Raw genomic sequence first — 22040 nt, forward strand, 5'->3', positions numbered from 1 at the left:
GTTTAATAAAAGTGGAGATACTGCAGGTTCAAGGAAGAGTAGGGGAAGAAACAGCAGAGGAAACTGTTCTGGAATTAGTGATTCACAGTGGAACTGCGTGTAGAGCATGGGAGCCCAAGTTTGGGACACCAGCGGCAGACTCAACGCACCAGCGCTGGAACACAATGTGAGCCGAATCTCAACAGCCCGAGACACCGGAAGGCAAGTGGAAAGAGGAGAGTAGAGGGAACGAGGCTTGAAACTCCGTGGGGAAAATTTCACCAGGCTAACTAGAAGAGAGAGAGAAAAAAAAAGTGACCGATAAGGACACGAGTTTCTCCCTCTCTCTGCTCACCTCTCAAAGGCGAGCAAGACAAAGAGCAGGCGCCATTTTGGACATACGTCATAAGCAGGGTGACCTCAGGTCTGCACCGGCCCTGAGCCTAGCAGAAAAACCTGACTCTGGGACGGTGAAATAACAGGAGATTAGGAGCTAACTTGGCAACCCAGTGGGAGACTACAGGAGAATCGGAGCCCACACTGAGGGCAGCAGAGATTCCCTGTGTGGACCTTGGGAAAGAGCTTCCAATCTCTGGCTCCTGTGGGTATATCATTCGCCTGCTAACTACCTCCAATTCCTTTCAGCTGTGTGGAATTACTTCCCTTTTGAATAAAAAAGAAAGGAAGGAAGGAAGGAAGGAAGGAAGGAAGGAAGGAAGAAAGAAAGAAAGAAAGAAAGAAAGAAAGAAAGAAAGAAAGAAAGAAAGAAAGAAAGAAAGAAAGAAAGAGATTGATTTACCACGCCTAACCAGGGAGTGTAACCTTTGGCTCACCCTCAACCCTGAGGAACCAAACAGAACTCTCAGGACACACTCATCTCAAGACTCTAAGGTTCCACTGAAAGCAGACAGTCCACTTAATCTAGAGTCATAGTATAACAAGAAAAAACACCACAGTGAAGAAACCAAATATCTCCAACATGCCATACAACAAATGCAAAAACCGAGGTAACAAGAACAAGGAAGACACTATGACGCCCCCAAATGAAAAAGACACCCCAATGCAAGATTATGAAGATGATGAGATAGAAGAAATGCAAGAAGCGGATCTCAAAAAATTAAGAAGTTCTCAAAAACAAATTCTTGAACTACAGAAATCCTTAATGGACAAGATAGAAAATCTCTCTCATGAAAATGAAATATTAAGCAGGAATCAAAATGAAATGAAACAACTAGTAGAACAAGAAACTGTGGTAGTGATGAGAAATCATAATGAAATGAAGAATTCAATAGATCAAATGACAAACACATTAGAAAGCTTTAAAAACAGAATGGGCGAAGCAGAAGAGAGAATATCGGACTTAGAAGACAGAGAACAGGAAAGGAAACAGGCAAACCAAAGAAAAGAAGAAGAAATTAGAAATCTAAAAAATATTGTCAGGAATCTACAGGATACTATTAAAAAACCCAACATTCGGGTTCTAGGAGTTCCTGAAGGCATGGAGAGGGAGAAAGGATTAGAAGACCTTTTTAAGTGAGATACTGGCAGAAAATTTCCCAGGTTTGGAGAAGGACAGAGGCATCTTAGTACAGGAAGCTCATAAAACCCCTAATAAACATGACCAAAAGAGATCCTCACCATGACATGTTGTAATCAAACTCACCACAGTGAAACATAAAGAAAAGATTCTAAAATGTGCGAGAGAGAAACATCAGATTACTCTCAGAGGATCTCCAATTAGACTCACAGCAGACTTCTCTTCAGAAACCCTACAACCTAGAAGGAAATGGCGAGACATAGCCCAGGTACTAAGAGAGAAAAACTGCCAGCCCAGAATATTATATCCTGCAAAGCTCTCATTTGTGAATGAAGGTGAAATAAAGACCTTTCACAGGAAACAGAAATTGAAAGAATTTGTCGCCACTCGTCCTGCCCTGCAAAAGATGCTTAAAGATGTGTTACATAGAAACACAGAAACATGGTCAACAATATGAAAGAAGGTAAAGGAAGGAAACCTCACAGCAAAAGATCACAGGAAGCTCAATTTCTCTTTGACATAGAATTAAAATCTGATTCTCTGTTAAAGCAATGTGTTAAAGTAATCTAATATGTTCACTTGATGTCTGTTAAATTCTACTTGTTCAAAAACAGCTGAATTTTTATTAAGAGCTATGGGTTATTTAAATATGTGCTCATTTTCAAAGATTTGAATAATTACATTGTAACAATGATCAAATTTGGTCTATGTTATGTCATGATTTTAAGGAATTTTATTTCAACAAGGTATTTTGGATTTTGAGCCTTCTTGGCATTCTTGACAGGCATTCAAAAAATCAAAGTTTCAAACAATCTGGACTCTAAAATTTCCAGTAAGTCTTGGACTTTGGTTTTTCCAGTTTGGGCCCAACTGAAAAAATTGAAGGACCTATGTCTCCCATCTTATAGAGACACTAACTAACCAGGCAATTTGGATTATATTAGAAGTACTGTCAAGATGTGACGTGGTACCAAATTTTAAGTTTCTATAATGGAAAATGCTATTAATACAAATGTTTGAGAATTAAAAAGTCTAATGATCTTGTGTTACTAGACATGATAGTTATCTTAATGAGAAAGCCCCAGAGGCCTAAAGGGTTAAATACTTGTAAAATCCTACAGGTGCTTTCAAAAACACTGTGAAGTAAGCAAGTGCCTCTTGTTGGTTGATGAGTTTATAATTTTAAACATGGCAACTTAAAGTCTTTTGTCATCCACAGTTATATATGATGTGCTGCTCATAAAACAAAGCGTTGTTGGTTCTGTGTTTAGCTGTCCTCCTATAGGTTCCTATGGACTTTTTCCAGCCACTTTTATTGTATTCAGTACTTTGGGATGGCTCTGTAAACAGATGAAGCCAATAATGTATTAACAGTACCAACTGAGAGAAAGTATGGTTAACTGAGGTTACTAAAAACAAAAAGCAATTCAAATCAATTGGCAATCTACAAAAAGAGTTAAAGATTTTAAAAGCTATTATTAAAATTGTTATATTGGTGTGTTATGTTATGTTATATGTGTGTACATATTGTATGTCCACATGGGGAAATTTTATTAAGAATTTTATTTTAATCAGATTATAGATAAGATTGTCCATAAATGTAAGCTGCTAAAATTAATCAAAGATACATTTTAATTTGTGGGACCTGAATCTGTGTATCATATGTTTTAAACGTGTTGGTAGAAAGAAACTAAAAACATTTTAGATGGTTGTCCTTAAGTTTACTGGTTAAACAAACTACACCATGTTAGATATTTAAGAGGTGTTTTCAAATACATGATTCTTAAAATTTATAGAAGGCATTAGACCTTCTGGTAAATGTTTTCTTAAGTTGTTATCTAATGTTTGAAACTGTTTGCTAAGTATTCATGTAATATTGCTATTGTCAGCAAGCGATCTAGGACTTGCTCCCTCATTTCTCTATTCTAAGCCCAACTTGTTCTTTCATTTCTCTATTCTCTTCAAGGTAGGAAACTAATTCTATTATGAAGGAAACTGTAGGATGCACAATTTAATCTTTAGACCTTATAAAAGAGATGGCTAACATTTTTCTGTAATAGCATAGACAAAATAGTAACTTAAATAATAATCTCATAGCTAGGTTCACTTCGCCATCAGCCAAGTACACAGTAAGTAGAAAAAACCTCCCTTTCAGAACAAAGGGAAAGAAAGTTTTAAAGTGAGAATATAATTTTCCTCATGGACATTGTCTACCTTAGAAAAACTACTACAGAACATGCCTGTGACTATAGACTTATAGTTCAGGCCACCGAAGTTTAGAGATGGGACACGGGCACTCCCTTGACTTGCATCCTCTGGTCTGCTTTAACACAAACCAGGAGGAAAAGAAAGCTAGGCATCAGAAGCAATGGGTGGCAGGCCTATAAATGGCTGATCTGTACAGTGATCTGCCCTCAAGGAGACCCGACAGGCCAGTCCATGCAGTGGCTTTCAATGTGGTAAGCCTGGGCTTCAGCAGAAGTCAACTTGTGAAGAGCCCTGGCAGCTCTGCCAAGAGTTGGATCACTGGAAATGGACCTGTCCTGGAGTCGAAGGATGCCCAGGTCAGAGCCACAGATCTTATTGGCTCTAAGCTGAAAAGCCCTTCACTCAGCCCAACTTCCAAAGTGACCACTGCAGCTGAAGGGACAGCCAAGTAGGGTCAGCAACATTGAAGGCAGGACTGTAAATTTCTTGTTAGAGATGCCCCCTGCCTTTACCTGGCCAGCTCCCCTCCCAGGCCAGCTAAGTAATGAAAGTCAACAGGGTGCCTTCCCCCAGGAGGTTCACACCTCCCTTAGGATATACCCCATGTGAAGAGATAGATAGGTCTGGGCCTCTTAACTTACAAGGCCTAAAGCCCAACAGATTATTATCAAGCCCCTTCTATCAGGTTCTATTTGCCTCTCAATCAGAAAACTTAATTGTAGCTTAGACAGCACCTTTCTTAGCTCCTCTAATAATGACTCTGTCCTTTGTTCTTGACCCTGTCTAGCATACTTTGGCCTCATTCCTTTGTAATCATAACCTCTAGTCTACCACCAATGGCTCTACTCCCAACCTGTGTGTACTGATGGTCCTCTTCCCCACTTCATGCTGTATAATTGTTCAGACCTGGTTAATGCCACTCTTAGGAACATTGGTTACTATCCTCACCCTGTCTTTTATGACCTTGTCTAAATATGATCAGAGTCAGCAAACTTGGAAGGCTTCCATAGCCTTGGCAACTCATGACAAGAGCCTAGGGTGGTTACTGGCACCATAAACGAGAGTGTCAATTTGTTGGGTCAACAACAGGAGTCACTGTGCACTTGCTCCTCATGTGGGATCTCTGTCCTTAATGTGCTGTACATTTTGATTTAATGCTATAACTAGTACTCACACAGTATGTTTCACTTTGTGTTTCTATGTGGGTGCAAACTGTTGAAATCTTTACTTAATATATACTAAATTGATCTTCTGTATAAAAAAAAGGACTAGAAAATAATTATTAATATTCATGCTATAAAAGTATCTAATAAAAGTTACTTAACATTTTATATTCAAAATAAAATATAAGTGAATTCTGGGGATGTCACACAAACAGATACATTTAACAAAAATCAAAGGATAATTTATAGCTGCTGAAGACTCATATCCGATATTAATAGTTTATATATCTTAGATTTAATCTCTCTTTCCCTAAAAAAGTAGCATTGATATCCATTTCTTTTCCCTATCACTCGCTAAGAATTTTCTCCAGGGATTGCAATAGTATGGACAGTGATAATTTGCTTTATTTAATTCACCATCTAACCATATCCTACTTTGTATAACATATAATTTTAAAAGAGCTCAAAGTTTTATTGTGTCTTCTTCCTGGAATATCATTAAATGTCTTAACATATAGTAAATGCCATTCATTTTTTAATGTCTTCATTTCATCAGTGAGAACTGAGGGAAAAAACAGAGATTATGTAAAAAATAACTTTCAGTTAAAAGATGTAGACCTGGGAGGAGCTCCAGGGTAATTGAATAGGGAGAAATCACACTGGCCTCTGCCACAGCTAGGTACCAGGAAAGCAAAGGAAGGGCCTCATTCTCAGGGTATTAATAGAAATTTTCAGTGGAGAACAGGCAGAACAAAACAGAGACTCAATGGAACAGTGAGGAGAGAGGACGTACAATTGCTGGCTGCACAGTACCAGTGTCTCCTGCATATACACAGGCAGCATCCAGCTGGCAAGCACCACCTTCCCAGGCAAGATGAGATACCGCAGGCTTTAATACTGGCAGCACCGAATGAAGAAGAATTCCACAGTCTTCCATGGCTGTGAGTTCATCCTGGAGAACTAACAGGGCCTGAACAACTTCTACTAATGATGAAAGACCATGTTACTTCTCTCCCCAGCCCCCACTAAAGCACCAGTCTCAATTTGCTGAAGGGCAACTCAGCTAATCTCTGTCCTGACTTGGGAATTGAGTACTGTTTGTGCCCAAGACAGAACAGTACACAGAGAGGAGATCAGACTCCCTGAACCCTGGGAATGTGAGAAGCCTGGACATGGGCCACAGAGCCAAGTGTTTGGTTGGTTCACCATGGCACAGAGAGTGGAAGGGACCGTGAAGATACTAGCCTGAGCAAACATCCCCTCTCTTACTAACTGTAGCCAAAGATGCTATACCACTCCCAACATGGGTGTAACTCTAAATGCTTGCCCCACCCATAGAGGGTGTGCACCCAGCACCCTCAGCTCGCTCCCTGGAACTATAGCACATGTCTCAGACACTTCATTAACCCAGAGAGGCACATCATCAAGAATAATGCCTTCAGCCAAAAATTAAAAAAAAGATTAAAAATTTTAAAAAAAGCTCCCAGAAGAGATAACAAGTGATCCCAGATGTATAAAATCTGATGTAGAAAACAAGAAACAGGAATGGAAGGCATTATGACTCTCCTAAAGGAACACAAAAATACATTAATATTGCCTGTGAAGAAGGAGAAATTGATTAAATGACTGGAAAGAATTCAGAAGAATGATTGTAAAGTTGCTCAAGAACACACAAGGAAACAGGTACATGAAATAAGGAGACTTAAACATGACATGGATGAAAAAATTCCACAGAGATATAGATATTGAATAAAAACAAGACAGAAATATTAGGAACGAAGAATTAAACACTTGATCTTAGCCAATAGTCTGAAGAATTCACTAAGTCAAGAAAAACACAATGGAAATCCTTACCAACAGATTTGTTGAAGCACAAGGAAGAATATCTGATCTAGAAGATAGTTCTTTCAAAATATCTCAGTCAATCAGAAAAAAAGGAAGAGAAATTAGAAAGACTGAAAATGGTGTTTGGGATTAATGGAATACCATCAATGGGCAAATATACTAGTCATAGGAGTTCTTGAAGATACAGAAAAATAAGAATGACTTGGAAAACTTAGTACAATAACAGAAAACTTCCCCAATTTGGAGAAATATATGAATATCCAAATAGAGGAAGCTCAAATAGACATGAGCAGAAAAGATCCTCACCACAACGCATTATGGTCAAACTTTCAAAAATAGAATATACAGAGAATATCCTAAAATATGCAAGAGAGAAATGCCAAATCACCTTTAAGGGATCTCCCATCAGATTTCTAAACATAAACTACAGGCCAAGTGAGAATGGAAAGATATAGTTCAGGTCATAAAAAAAAGGGGGAAAAAATGCCAACTTAAAGTACTTTACCAAGTAATACTCTCATTCATAGATGAGGTTGACATAAAGATCTTCCAAGACAAGCAAAAGTTGAAAAAAAAAAATTGTCATCACTCAGCCACCCTTAAAAGTGATATTTAAGGATGTACTACACAGAAAAACAAAGAGACAGTCAGCAGGACTGTGAAGTCAGAAAACCTCCTAGTAACAGAATAAAGAAGATTCATAACAAACAAGATAAATATTAACAGAAAAAGAGAAGAGGCCTGCGCCATGGCTCACTAGTCTAATCCTCTGCCTGCGGCGCCAGTATCTGGGGTTCTAGTCCCGGTTGGGGCACCGGATTCTGTTCCGGTGGCTCCTGTTCCAGTCCAGCTCTCTACTGTGGCCCGGGAAGGCAGTGGAGGATGGCCCAAGTCCTTGGGCCCTGCACCCGCATGGGATACCAGGAGGAAGCACCTGGCTCATGGTTTCAGATCGGCACAACACCGGCTGTAGTGGCCATTTGAGGGGTGAACCAATGGAAGGAATACCTTTCTCTCTGTCTCTCTCTCTCACTGTCTAACGATGCCTGTAAAAAAAAAAAAAAAAAAGAAAGAAAAAGAGAAGGAATAAGTCATTACTTAACAATAATAACCTTGAATATAAATGGCTGAAATTTTCTAATTACAAAATAAAGACTGATTGAATGGATGAAAAAACAAGAATCAGATATGTTGCTTAAAGGAAACACATGCCACCAATGAAGATAGACGCAGATTGAAAGGGAAAGGATGGGCTGGCGCCGCGGCTCACTAGGCTAATCCTCCACCTTGCGGCGCTGGCACACCGGGTTCTGGTCCCGGTTGGGGCACCGGATTCTGTCCTGGTTGCCCCTCTTCCAGGCCAGCTCTTTGCTGTGGCCAGGGAGTGCAGTGGAGGATGGTCCAAGTGCTTGGGCCCTGCACCCCATGGGAGACCAGGAGAAGCACCTGGCTCCTGCCATCGGATCAGTGCGGTGCGCTGGTCACAGTGCGCTGGCTGCGGTGGCCATTGGAGGGTGAACCAACGGCAAAGGAAGACCTTTCTCTCTGTCTCTCTCTCTCACTGTCCACTCTGCCTGTCCAAAAAAAAAAAAAAAAAGGAAAGGATGGGAAAAGATATGCCAAGGAAATGAAAATAAAAAAAAATGAGCAGGAATGACTGACTATTCTAGTATAGACAACATAGACTTTAAGATAAAAACTGTTGAAAAAAGGTCACTATGTAATGATTATGGTATCAATTTAACAAGAAGATATGACTTTAATCACATATACATTTTTTTTGCCAATCAAAATAATTTCACTCCCTGGAAAAAAAACAACAAATGGTGCTAGGAAAATTGGGTTTCACATTCAGAAGTTTGAAACAAGACTCCTACATTACAACCTATGTAAAAATCAACTCACAGTTAATCAAAGATCTAAAGCTGAGACCTGAAACCATAAAATTAGTAGAAGAGAGCCTAAGGAAAATGCTGCAAGACATTGACCTAGGCAAAGACTTCTTGGAAGAGAGTGCAGGTAAAGCGGCCACCCACGACACCTGCATCCCATATGGGCGCTGATTAGAGTGCAGCTTCCTCACTTCCAATCCAGCTCTGTACTAATGACCTGGGAAAATCAGTATAAGATGGCCCAAGTGTTTAGGACTCTGCCACTCACAGTGTGGGACCCAGATCAAGCTATTGGCTCCTGGCTTCAGCCTAGCCCAGCCCTGTCCATTGCAGCCATCTGGGGAGTGAAGCAGTGGGTGGAAAATCTCTTTTTCTCTGACTTTCCCTCTCACTTTGTAACCCTGAATTTAAAAAAAAAAAAAAACCCCTTTAAAAATGTAATTATAATTTAACGTTATCTCCAAAACAGTAAACATATTTTGGTCAATTATTTCATTATTCAATAATCCTAAACACCTAAATTTTATATTGAAATCTTGAGACATCTGTTATATCAAGTGACTGTTCATGCAAAAGAAAAAAATAGAGCAAAGCAAATCCCATTTTTTGAAAATTTCTTGTTCTAGAATTGGTACTTGAGACCCCCTAAAAACTCTGTTTCTGCTTGAACTTGATCAAGTTAGACACTATAGCTCCCTCAAATAGTCAGATGGCATTTTTGAGATACACATTGCAACTTTGCTTACCCACCTATAAAACAAGTGAGGATTTTGATTTAGAAGAGTCATAATGGATTTGAAAAATCTCTAGTTTAGTCCTTAATTTCTAAAACCAGGTACAATGAATTAGATAAATGTGCACTGCTCTAGGTAAATAAAATTGTCACCTCACTAAGCACACAATTCTATCATTAAATTACAGGTTCAGGGATGACTTGGTGTTCTTAGTTACATGAGGATAAGGATATATATTTCCTTAGGTCATACATTTCGTTGTCTTAACTGAAACCATACAGAAAACTGTTCATGTCACATTTTCTCCCCAAGCACAATCCAGGATTACTGAAAATCTCACAAGTCATCTTGTTTTTGAAAGATTTACAGCAAGATTTTCTGACCAGATAAGTTGGATATGGTAGGTTCAGATCTATATCTGAAATGAACTTCCTTACCATCTGAAGTTTATCACAGGAGATACCATCAAGAAGCAGCACACAGCTTACTTTCACTCATATGAAAGGCTTTGGCAGGCTGCCTGAAGAGAAAGCACACGCAATTCAGAGATGTTGGTGGCTTTTTTGAAAGCTTCCAAACCTTTTCAAAATTTTCCATTGAGTCAGAATCATTTAACTCTCACTTGACTTAAATCTTCCTTCATTAAGTCTGGGCCAGAAAAGAAACCCTTGATAATCATGGTTTAGAATGATTACCCTCAGATTGATATGTTGATTTTTTTCATTCTGGTAAATAATAATGTCCCATAAGTTAAGATGTAATGATTGAAGGCAACTAATTTTCAAATTAACGATTTCTATTTGTTTCTAAATTGGCTAGCATCCAAATTTCTTTGTTAGACTTTTGAAAACCATTGTTATTTTGCTTTTGTGTTTAAAGAATAAAGCAGCAGCAATATAAACTCAAACATATTTTTCATCTTTTATCTTTAATTCTCTAGAATTAACACTTGAAATTAAACAATTTCATATATCATTGATGTTTGTTTTCTTTCCCTTACTCAGTGCCTTCTCACACATCTCCCCTTAAAGAATGAAGTAATGGAAAAGTTGAAGCTCGTCTGGAATGATTCTTGGATGTAGAATTCTTGTATACAGAAAATAAGAATCCAAAACTGTCTCTGAGATCTCACTTGCCTCTCTGAAGTATCAAAATATTAGAAGTCCACTCTTTTCTTCTCAGTGTGAAGCTAGACTGGATGAATGCCTACAGATTACACTTTATCTGCTTAACTCTTTTAGGCCTCAACTTTCTCATTTATATTTAGGGAACAATAAAATGAATTACCTAATTAATGTATTTTAGAATGGTTTGGGGCAGGATGTGATACAACATAAGCAACTGTGGTGGAATGAGGTGAAAAGGTCATATCAAGATGGCCACTGAGGTGAAAAGTTCATGCCAAGATAGCCATGGGGTGAAAAGGTCATGCCAAGATGGCCACTGAGGTGAAAAGGTCATGCCAAGATGGCCGCTGACAACAGAAAAGGCCTGGCAACAGGCTGTGATTGGATAGCTTCAGAAACCACATAACAACAGAGGAAACCACATGACAACAGAGCCTGACTGATGGCAGGCGGTGATTGGATGGTTTCAGAAACTGCCTGGCAACAAGAACCTGACTGGCAACAGGCTGTGATTGGATGGCTTTGGAAACTGCCTGGCAACAGGCTGTGATTGGTTAGGGCATAGACCACGCCTTGGCCGGATTGGCTGGTCTTGATTATATAAGCTGTTGTACTAACTGAAATAAACGAGTCTGCGGGCTGCTCACCTCAGGCCTGCTTTCACTCGACTCCCGGGGTCTGTGTGGTGATTCTGCCTCTTGCCCCCACCACACTCCTCCTCTCAGAAACTAATCCACAGCAACATTGTTGAGAAATCAATTGCAACAAGCAACACAAAGGTATTGACTATATCCTAATATTACATGCCACAAGGAAGTACGAATCAGCAAAAATTAAAATGGCATGAGTTATTAGAGATCAAATATTGGATAGAGGGAAAGCAAATGAAAACTGAGTTGGACATTGTTACTTTGAGTCATATTTTTCGTTTCCCTTAGTTCCATTTTCCTTATCTCTGAAATATACCTTTTAATTATTTAGTTCTCTAACCTGAATTTAATTTTAGACTGTTATTGTGTCATAGAAGAAAAGCTGCAGCCTGCCGTATCAGACTATCAAATGGGCATCAGTTTGTGTCCCAGCTGCTCCTCTCCCTATCCAGTTTCCTGCTAACAGCCTTGGGAAACCAGCAGAGGATGGTACAAGTGCTTGGGCCCTTGTCACGCATGTGGAAGACTCAGATGAAGCTCCTGCCTCCTGGTTTGGGCATGGTTCCACACTAACTGCTGCAGGCATTTGGGGAGTGAATCAGCAGATGGAAATATTTAACTATACCAGTTTTGTAAGGGTACATCACTGGAAGGGAAGAAAACAAAAGGTAAACATATTAAGGTGGGGGCACTTTGGCACAGCAGGTTAAGCTGCCGCTTGATATGCCTGCATCCCATATCATGGTACCAGTTCCAGTCCTGGCTGCTCCACTTCACAGTAGCACAACTTCTCTAATTTCTGCCACCCACATGGGAGACCCAGATAGTGTTCCCATTTCCTGGCTTCAGCCTGGCCTATCTTTGGATGTCTGACTGTTGTGGCCACTTGTGGAGCAAACTAGCAGATGGAAGATTTACATTCTCTCTCTCTCTCTCTCGCTCTCGCTCTCGCTCTCACTCTCGCTCCTTCATGCTCTCTCATTTTGCCTCCCAAATAAATATATAAGTAAAGATTCAAGAAAAGGAGGATTCTTTGGAAAACAAGGTGAGTGTTTGACATAGTGGTTGAAACACTGCCTGCGACATCGATATCATAAATGAGAGGGCCTGGTGCCACCTGTGCTTCTGATTCCAGCTTCAAGCTAATGCATATGTTGGGAGACAGCAGCAATGACTCAAGGTGTTGGGTCCCTGAGATCAGGATTGAATTCTCACCTCCTGGCTGAAGCCTGGCCCAGCCCTGGCTGTTCCAAGCATTTAGAGACTGAACCAATAAGTGGAATATCCCTTCCCTTCCCTTCCCTTCCCTTCCCTTCCCTTCTCCCCTCCCCCCTTCCTCCCTCCTCCTCTCCTCTCCTCTCCACTCCTCTCCTCTCCCCTCACCTCCTGTCTTCTCTCCTCACTCTCCCCTCTCTTCCCCTCGCCCTTCCCTTCCCTCTTCTCTTCATGCTATCTTTCAAAAAACTGAATATAAACTTTCAATAAACTGAAAATAAATAAAATAAATTTATATAAAAAAGTAAATAGGATAGGGTTTGTACCATACCAGGTTAACCTGCTGCTTAGAATGTCTACATCCCACATTGGAGAGCTTGGGATCAATTCCTGCCTCCACTTCTGATTCAGTTTCATGCTAACACATCCTGGGAGGCATTCAATGATGGCCCAGGTACTTAGGTTCCTACCACCCACATGAGAGACCTAGATGGAGTTATAGAATACCAACTTTAGCTTGGTTCAGCATTGGGTGTTATGGTTACCAAGAGAGTGAGCCTGTAAGTCAAAGTTCTCTCTCTCCCTCTTCTGTCTCTCCCTCGAATCTTCTTCTCTCTCTCTCCATCTCTCCATCTCTCTGTTTCTCTATCACACACACTTTACCTTTCAAAAAGATGAATAAAAATTTTAAAAGGAGGAACACTCATATTTGTGGGTATACAAAAGAAATTAAGAAAGGTGAGGGAAGAATAACCTTTTCTTAGCACGCTATCATAGATAACTTCAGTGAAGGAATCATATTGTGAATTCTCTCAGAATACGTATTAGTATATATTAGTTTTCTATCCCTATTTAGGATATAGTATTTTTTAAAATAAATTTGCATGAATAAATTCATTTAGCAAGTGATATAACAGTCTATCCAACAACGGTCGTTAAAATGTTAAATGATGATATACATTAGCATTTCACATTAAAGGGAAATGTGAATATCCAAATCTATCAAAGAATGAGACGTCATAGCCACCACGATTTTCATCCAATCATTAAATAAGGAAGAAATCCACTGCCATTCTTATCTCAAATATTCTTTAATCCAACATGTGCTTATTGGGAATGTTTCCCACACATCTTGACACAGACTGCTTTTAGAGCTGCTTTCTTCTGAGGGATCATGCTGCTGTAATCTTGCTTTTCCTCCTGTAGGTTGGCAGAGGGTAGTGGAGCAGCCAACACACAAAATTATCCTTTGTGCATGGCTAAAAACCATGATTATATTGTGATATCCTGAGCAGTTCACATCCATGATGTAAGGATTGGGGCTATGCACCAGGCACTTCTCCATGTGTTTCTTCTTTTCTGGAGAGTGATGGAGGAGATCCTTTGCAAGAGGTATGTTCACATGGGAGTGTTGTCACCACAGTAGATGACAACATTATCTTATCTTTAGATAAGACCCATTGCAAGGGCTTTATCTAAAATTTTAAACAAATTAACTTATTCAGATCCATCAATGTTTATTTAAAATTTATAACTCTTAATTTAATGAATATAAATATGCAGAAGTAGAACAAATCATACATCATCTAGACCAGTACACTTATTATATGGACAAGGAAACTGAAGATTTTAATAGATAAAGAAATTTCACTAAATGTAATGATTGTCAATAGCAAAATAAACAATACACTCACAGTAACATTTTTAAAAATGCCACAAAACCTGTGAATGTTTATGTTCAGAAATGAAAGCTTCTGTAAAAATACTGAGAAGAAAAGCAAGAGAAATGCATTAAAAGTTTTCAAATGCATTACCATATGTTTAGTGACTCATGAGGACTAGTACTGCCATCTTGTGTCTTTAGAACTATTTACCAAAAAATTATGTATTTGTTTTTATTTTTATTATTAACATAACTTGTTGATTAAAGATACATTATACAGTACATATAGATATGGATTTTGGTACTATTAATTTGAAATAAAAGCATACTTAACACTGAAGCTAAGATTATGAATTTTGTTTTTATAATCTGGACAAGATTTATGATAGTAGATTATTGTAGACCAAAAAAAAAATATGAGCTTATATCCTTTAGAATCTGATTTTAAATATCACATAGTTTAAACAATTTCTATATGTATGAAAGATCACACAGAAATATATAGGTAAAGACAGAAATGAAAGCCTATTCCTTATATTAATATATAACACATTTAAATAGGATCTTTCCCATATAAATACATATGTATATATTTATTTTACAAACACTACAGCTTTGTGCTTGCTTAAATATCTGATAAAAGTCATTTTGTAACAAAATTTTTCTCAGGAAAATATTTCCAGAATTGCAAAATTGGGAGTAAATTTTGTAATCACAGAGCATAAGCACTCATCACAATGAAAACATTTTCATTAACTTCAATGATGAATAACCTCTTATTAGACACCTGGTATGGTTCTCCAAACTATGTGGCTATTTTCAGATCAAAGTAAAAGTTCTTGTGCTTTGAAAGTAGTCAAAACAAAAGTCGTTTTTCCATTAATGCATTTATTATTTATTACATTGAAGAAAAATCTATCATACATACATATATATGTATATATATATATATATACATATATGAACAGTTGGGACATCCGGGGTTGGAGTAGCAACTACAATTATTCTCTTCTACAGTAAGGATCAAATGTTCTGAGAGCTAGGCAATATTCAAGATAAAATACCTGGCAACTAGGATAGAAAGAGCACAGACCAAATGTTCTGACTCCAAACTCATCTGTCTTTTAACATCATAACTGGCTCCCCAAAGCTATCTATAATCTATTCCTTACTAAGAAATACAATTTTCAAAATCAATGATGTATGTGCATGTTTTGTACAGGAAACTATTCTTCTCTTATGCATTCTCAGCAAAATAAATAAATTGATGTATTAAGCAATGCAGTCTAAGTACTTGTATGAAATGCTTTGTGCTCTACCATATTTTATTCAATGATTTATTTCTCAATTCAAACTATTATTTGTTCTGAGCGCACAGAATGATTTTATTAACACATTTGGATCTAGGTTAGTAATTGACTGCTGCTGTCTGTGAAGTACAAAATCAAAAAGAAAAATATCAGATAAAAAGTTGACACTTTCCAACATTTTGAATTCTTTATGAATTGCAGAATAAATGAGTGAGTTATGGTTATGCATTTCTATTCAAAAGTTTCTAAGACATAAAATAAGAGTAAATAATAACCATAATCCAAGTTTTACAAACAGCTCTTGCCCGCATTATTCCACTTGTTTCTCCAAACAATCTTTTGTGGCAAGTGCCATCATTAACATTTTACTGCTGAAACTGGGCCTCAGAGAGACTAAATTACTTTTGATGAACTCACACAACTAGCAATTGATAGAACCAGGCCCTAATCACAAAATTTTAGATGCTAAACTTTCTTGAACTCTACCATTCTGTCACAAATATTTATCTGAAACACTGGTTTACATGTCTTGTTTGGTGTTTTTATACTGTTGCCCATAATAGAGGCTTACCTCATTCTTCATAGCTCTGTCACTTGAGATTGGTGAACGTCAGACTAATAATCTGGAGAACACTCAGCAAAGCTTCATATTTCCATCTTTCCAGTTTCATAATTCATCTTTCAATGACCAAATAATGTTTTATGTCATGTGTGAATATATGGTCAAATGTATCTGCTTTCATGCTTAATTTTTACTATGCAAATTTTCAAATGTATAATCATTAAGCCAATATGATACTGAAGTTTCATGTGCCCACCAGGACATCAATAATCATCAATATTCTGCCATTTTTGCCAGGCAGAGTTAGATAGTGAGAGAGAGAGAGAGACAGAGAGAGAGTTATAGATAGTGAGAGACAGAGAGAAAGGTCTTCCTTCCGTTGGTTCTCTCCCCTTATGGCCGCTACAGCCGGCGCTGCGCCAATCTGAAGCCATGAGCCAGGCGCCTCCTCCCAGTTTCCCATGCGGGTGCAGGGCCCTAGCACTTGGGCCATCCTCCACTGCCCTCCCAGGCCACAGCAGAGAGCTGGACTGCAAGAGGAGCAACCGGGACTAGTACTCGGCGCCCCAACTGGGACTAGAACCCGGGTGCCAGCGCTGCAGGAGGAGGATTAGCCAAGTGAGCCGCGGCGCTGGCCAGCTAATTTCTTTTGATAGTAATAATATTATCTCATTGTGTAGTAAATATGGTGTCTTTGATACTACTATTTAGAACAGTTATTATTTTTAAACAAATTGTCATACTGACTACATAATTATTATTATTTTTTTTTTTGACAGGCAGAGTTAGATAGCAAGAGAGAGAGAGAGAGAAAGGTCTTCCTTCTATTGGTTCACCACCCAAATGGCCAGCGCGCTGCACGGATCCAAAGCCAGGAGCCAGGTGCCTCCTCCTGGTCTCCCATGCGGGTGCAGGGCCCAATCACTTGGGCCACAGCAGAGAGCTGGACTGGAAGAGGAGCAACCGGGACAGAATCCGGCGCCCCAACCGGGACTAGAACCCCGGGTGCCGGCAGCGCAGGCAGAGGATTAGCCAAGTGAGCCGCGGCGCCGGCCTCATAATTATTTTAAACTTTGTATTAAATTTTGAAGAATAGTATGCCGAAATAAATGGCTGCCTTAAAATACAAAACCAAACTTTTTTTAATCAACTTGAAGCCTGATATGTAAGTCTTCTAAGCTATGTTACAGGTATAGGCTTATGCATTGAAAGACAGAATCAGAGACACAAATTATCTGAGCATACACATTCCAAATTGCATTGTGCAGATATATTGAACTATGTATTGCTGATGAGGAAAGAATATGTTAAACATATTTTGGAGCATGTAAAGTGTTATAATGTTATAAGCTGCAATAATATATCATACAAAATATATATGATGCTTATGTAATATTACTGAACCAGCAGTTGGAAGATAAATCTGTCTGACTTTCAAACAAATAAAAATCAATAAATAAACTTTAAAAATAAAGATATAAAATAGAATCACCTACATGTGCAGAATTATTGTAGCCTTGCAATATCATAAGTAAAGACAAATTTTTGTTAATTAGTACATAGGATTAGTTTCCTTAGTTTTAGGATAATCCTACCTTAATTGGACAGGATTATTCTTTTCTTGTCTTTTATAATTTAAGGTTGCTATTAAATTCATTCAATGCATTCCATAGATTCCCACTGCTATGTACTAGATAAATAGCCAGCCACTATGTCAGGAAGGTCACAGAAACCTAACAAACAAGTTTAAAAAAGGTGGAAAACATCAATTTAGAAAGCATACTGCGAAGTTTTGAAATGTTCTGCTAATTGTGTTAGTCTTAATAATGTGTATATTTTGGTAGAACTTGCTTTCAAATTTTACCAGAGGCTTAATACCCTAACGGAACTACATTCTTTTTAAGATCATAGAAAATAAAAGATCAAATATCCCCAGAAACTCACAACTTTTAGCTGTCTATTACTGTAACAACTGAAATTCACATACAAAATTTCCCCAAGAGCCTAGTAAACTTACAGTATTAAACTTCAATCCCTGGAGAAAATGATTATAACAAATAAATAATATCAGAAATAATTCAAGAACTCAAACTAATCTCTTTGAATATACTATATTTTTTCAGTGCAAACATATATGCATTTCTTTGTAGTGATGTGTGCAGTGTACAGCTGCTGACTTGCAATGGACTAAATATTTGTGTCTTCCAAAATTCATATATTAAAAATCTAACTAACAGTATTTAGTACTTGAAGGGAGGACCTCTGGGAGATGATTAGGAAATGAGGGTAGAACCAAGAGAAATAAAATTAAGATCCCTATCAAAAGAACCCTAGAGAGCTTCCTTGCCCCTGTCATTGTGTGATGTCACAGAAAGAAAAGACCTCACCAGGCCTCACCAGAACCCAGAGAGAACTGTGAGAAGTTTCTGTCCTTCACAATCCACCTAGCCTATGGTGTTTTGTTATAAAACTAAATTAATTAAGACATTGATAAATATGGAATCACCATTTTCCATATCACTAACAATTTTACTATGATTTTTTAGTTCCAATTAACGGAAAGAACTAGAAGGTTCACTCTAGGGAATTAAAAGAAAAGTACTGTTTCACATTCCAACACAATCATTAACATTAACTTAAAAGTCATAAATAATCTCTTTTTTGCTATCTCGGTTGACTATGACAAATAGCATAAAAAGTAATGCAAAACTCCACATGATTCTAGATCTCATGCAAGAGAATTAATGAGAATTGCTGCTAATTCAGTCACAGTGGAAAAAACTGAGGTCATAATTTCTGCCTTCATCTTGCCCCCTGCTCTTAGTAGTAGAATGTCCTCCCTAAATTGTGTACTGAAGAATTTTTCAAAAATATAACCAGATGATTATCAGTGGCTTCAAAAGTGCCTGCTGAATCACCTCAAATAAAATTCAAAATTCTACTGAACCATTTGCCTTCTGTTGTCCTGGCTCTTAGGTCAGATATGTTTGACATCATCAAACTGTAAGCTTTGACTTCTTCCAATAATTAATAGCTGGCAAAAGTTACTACTCTGAGAAGTACAGAATCCATATAACATGGATCTAACTTTCATATTCTTTCAAGGTCATGGAATACATAACTGACACCGACTTTAAAGTAGAATGCTTATTTAATTTCTGTCTCTTAGTTGGAGGAAATTCTTTATGAAAAGAATGTATTGGAGCTTTATCAAATATATCTACCACAATGGAAATCTATCTAGCAAGGACCCTTAAATAAACCACTCTAAGAATATTCTTAAAGTATGGACTTTAAGGCTTCATAGAAATTTTTCAATAACCCATTATAGGTATTTTGATGGTAACAAGATATTATTGCTGATGAATATATGGTCTTTCCTTTTATTAACATAGATACCTCTCAAATTAGATAGACTCAATGATAATTAATAGCATGTGTTCTTGAGTAAAAGTCCCCTTTATACATGTGTGTTTAATTATTAAAGTAATCCAGAGAGTTGTATATATTCGTGTGAATTTAACTGCAAGACTTATCAGACTATTAAATTCTGTGAATAGATTAAATAGAACTATGTGACAAGCACAGTTGTGAGTTTGTTCTAATTATGAAATCACTGGATCTTTAAAAGAACCTAGTTGGCTTTTCTAAACTATTCTACATAACAACAGAACATACATTCCTTTCAAGAGCACACTGAATGTTTATCAATAAAGGCCATATTATTTGGGTTTTATTTAAAGATTATTTTTTTGAAAGTTAGCAGAGCTTCTTCTGGGTCTCTCACATGGGTGTCAGGGGGCCATCTGGGGAGTGAACCAGCAGATGGAAGACCTCTCTCTCTCTCGCTCTCTGTCTCTCTCTCTGTGTAACTCTGACTTTCAAAGAAATAAATAAATCTTTAAAAAAATAAATTAAAAAAAAGTCTATTGATGATATTTTTCTTAGAAATGATTTTAAGTTACTGAGCAATGGAACAAACAAGTTGCATTTTGAAACATGTTAGGATTGTGTAATTTTTGTGAAACCAGTCTTGCATTGTATCCAATGACTCACTCAAAAAACTGCATACAGAATTCGTTAGGATACTGACAAAATTCCATGGTATACTGGTACTGGAAACATTCTACAAGCATTAATAGGTTATTTGATTAAATCTTCCACCCACCTAGGTTCTTTGGTTGGACTATGCATTAAATTGACATAAAGCAGATTAGCAGGAGAAAAATTGTTTGAATTATATGTGTGCGCAGTGAAGTCCCACAATCCCTAAGATGAAAAGAAGGGCCAACATGGCTGAAGCTTAGATAGCTGCCTGAGCTAGGGAACCAAACGCAAACTTGGGCTTCTGAATGCAGGGATGAAGACCAATATGTAGGTCTGTCAAAGGGAAATATGAGAATAGAGACTGGATTGTTATGCATATTAAGTCTCTCAGGTTGGGGCCAGTGCTGTGGTACAGTGGATTAAAACCCTGGGCTGCCATGCCAGCATACCACACAGGCACCGGTTTAAGTCCCTGCTGTTCATCTTCCAAGTCAGATCCATGCTAATCTGCCTGGGAAAGCAGCAGAGGATGGCCCAAGTTCTGGATCGGATCAGCTCCTGCCATTGTGGCCATTTTGGGAGTGAACCAGTGAATTGTTCTCTCTCTCTCTGTAACTCTGTTTTAAAAAAGTAAAGTCTCTCAGTTTATCAAAGTTGTCTTGGAGCAGTCTCTTCCTTATGTGATTCTTCACTAATATAGGTTTCCTTAATAAATATCAATTTATTTCACGGAAGTGCAAATTTTTGAGATGCCCTTATTTCTGCAGTTTCTCAGAATGGCCAGCTGGAAATACTCCAAGGAGGTGTTTTTGGGGTGACATATTCTGGTCTCCAATATCATATTCTGGGATGATGTCCCTTGAGCCCCAACAATGGTTAGGAATTAAAAGATAATGCCGGGGCCGGCACTGTGGCATAGTAGGTTAATCCTCCTCCGCCTGAGGTGCTGGCATCCTGTTTGGGCAGCAGTTCTAGTCCTGGCTGCTCCTCTTCCCATCCAGCTCTCTGCTATGTCCTGGGAAAGCAGTAGAAGATGGCCCAAGTCCTTGGGCCCCTGCACCCACATGGGAGACCTGGAAGAAGCTCCTGGCTCCTGGTTTCTGAATGGTACAGCTCCTGCCTTTGCGGCTATTTGGGGAGTGAACCAGTGGATGGAAGACCCTTCTCTTTGTCTCTCCCTCTCACAGTCTGTAACTCTACCATGGAAATAAATAAAATCTTTTTTTTTTAAAAAAAAAGATAATGCTCAAGTTTCTGAACCCCTTTTTAAGTTATAGGGACTTTGTATATTCGCCAAACGAAAGCAGATTTGCAGAGAGTATTTCTCGTATTTCTCTCAACTTGCCTTACTTTATTTAGATCTCTCCATAAAAGAAAGAATAATTTTTTGTGGATCAGTTTTAGACAGATTCATTTAGATGAAAGATCTTAAATGTACCTATCTTATCAGAATCAGCTCATGTGTGGGTGTGGGTGAATGTGTTTCTGTGTATGTGTGTGTAATCTTTCCATTTCTAACTCTAGTCTAGGCTGATCTTCAGTTCACAGTAATTTAAATAAAGTTTTGAAAAGTTTCTGCCTGACCCTAGGAACCTAACCTCTCTTAATAGAGGTTTTTCCTTTAGAAAATGTACAATTGTGAATTCTTTCTCTGCTCCAGGAATGTCTTTCAAAATCACCAGAGTGCTCACTTTCAAATGGAAGCATCAAGGAAGATAGAGCCCTTCTCTTGGATTCCCTGGGGGAGGGTAGAGGCCTAAGTCCGATAAGTGATAAGTGTCAATTAGCAAACAGATGGCCTCCTCACAGTCTTTGCCCTAAAGCCCTTCCTTATGTCTCCAGTAGTTTATCCAGGCCTTAAAAATCCCCCCACTTTTTGTTTCAGGAAGGAGTTCAATCTCTACCCCATACTCTATAGTCTTGCATCAGCTTGCGATATACCATGTATGTAGTCCTGGCTATTTTTAGCATTCACTTAGTGAGCTCTTCCTCCTTACAAACATTCAGGCTGTAGTTTTGGGGGTGGGCAAGTTACTTTAGGTGGAAAATTGGAATTTAGAATTTTTTTTAAACAAAGTCACATTTCTTATCTGAATTCTAAGAAGGAT

Source organism: Lepus europaeus, chromosome 2 (assembly GCF_033115175.1).
Source record: "Lepus europaeus isolate LE1 chromosome 2, mLepTim1.pri, whole genome shotgun sequence".
Taxonomy (NCBI): Eukaryota; Metazoa; Chordata; class Mammalia; order Lagomorpha; family Leporidae; genus Lepus; species Lepus europaeus.